Source organism: Cynoglossus semilaevis, unplaced genomic scaffold, assembly GCF_000523025.1.
Source record: "Cynoglossus semilaevis isolate Cse_v1.0 unplaced genomic scaffold, Cse_v1.0 scaffold4645, whole genome shotgun sequence".
NCBI lineage: Eukaryota > Metazoa > Chordata > Actinopteri > Pleuronectiformes > Cynoglossidae > Cynoglossus > Cynoglossus semilaevis.
Window position 1 is genome coordinate 1 of NW_007585766.1, and position 1,390 is coordinate 1,390.

The 1,390-nt window shown below is 38.3% G+C and overlaps 1 long non-coding RNA gene across 1 annotated transcript; it reads left to right on the forward strand.

The window, feature by feature from the left end:
- Nucleotides 1–336: 336 nt before the first annotated feature.
- On the forward strand, nucleotides 337–938 carry LOC107988164 (uncharacterized). The gene is made up of 2 exons (XR_001759822.2): nucleotides 337–553; nucleotides 839–938. It is a non-coding gene; the product is annotated as an uncharacterized LOC107988164 (long non-coding RNA).
- The last annotated feature ends 452 nt before the right edge of the window (nucleotides 939–1,390 follow it).

Sequence of the window (1,390 nt, forward strand, 5' to 3'; positions counted from 1 at the left end):
TCAACCACTTAATCCTTGTTGCGTTCATTGGGACGCTGATGCTAATCTAATCAGTTTTTGTGTTGAAGGAAGACTACATCAGAGGGCGTCTTCTATGATGTAAATCAGGCATGGGCAAAATAAGGCCCGGGGGCCGGATGCGGCCCGTTTAGCTTTCTAATCCGGCCCGCCAAACTTTTCCAAATGATATAATTTATCTATATCTTTATTTATCATCATACTTTACCCACGTTTCCCCAATAGAGGGCGTAGAAAATGTCAAATTTTAGGACCAATTTTGGCCTGCAGGTCAAAACGTTTGCCCTCACCTGATGTAAATGTGTGATTTTTTTGCTTTTTACGCTTTTTGTTTTGACAGGACAAAAGTTCATTATCTTCTCATAATGCAACAATTTTGCACATTTTTGTTTCCCTTCAGGTCCAAGTGAGGCGGAGAGCTTCCAGCTGGAAATGAGTGGGCTTTTGTCAGAGCTCAACTGTCCTTACGCTGTCCTCAACAGTGGAAGCATCAGCCAAAGACTCCAAAACAGGAAAGACTGCCTTCTGCTCATTAGTATGTTTATTTTTTAAGCTCTTTAATAAAGTTTTTTTTTTTTTTTTTTTAAAAAAATTTACATGTAATACATGGTTTTACTATAGTAAAGTGCAGGGCAGGATAATACGAAAGCATTGCAGTTCATGGCTCAAATATGCATACAGTAGCATTTACCTTGTAAAGTATAGTGAACTTAACCTTTAATAAAAGAAGAAAAAAAAAACAGACCCTGAAGACTGATTTATACATTACAATAATTGCGCAGCATCTTGGGAATTTGATTGAATTCATTTTGTGTTTCAGCTTTTTTAGTGTCAGAGTTGGAGGCATCGAGAATGATTGTCGTCAACATTCCTCAGAAGAAGGGTCAGGACTCTGGTAGCCCCGTGTTTCAAGATTTAAAGGGAATCTGCATGACACTAGGAATGTCGAAGCCTCCCGCCAACATCGCAATGTTCCAGTTTTTCAGTGGAATAGAAAAAAAGGTCCGAATGATAACATTTCAATCCTCTGGTACTTTGAAGAGCCAACAGGTTTTTAGGCCAAGTCCACACAGGAAGCATGGCTATTTTGGGGGGGGAGATGTTTATTTAGGGTGAATATAAATCTACTTTTTTTCAGTCGGAGTCCAGAGTCTTTTCGAATACATATTTGTATCTTTTTTTTTACTCTGACCTACATGACGAATTTCAAAATAAGATGTTGCTGTAAAATTTGAAACGCTTGATAAAAATCCCCCTTGTGTTCGCCCTGTGTATTTGGACAGTTTTGATTTTTTTTTTTTTTTTTGTCACACAGAAAGAAAAAACTTGAAATCCAGCTCCAGGCTAGAACTAAATACAGGCGCTCTGGAAG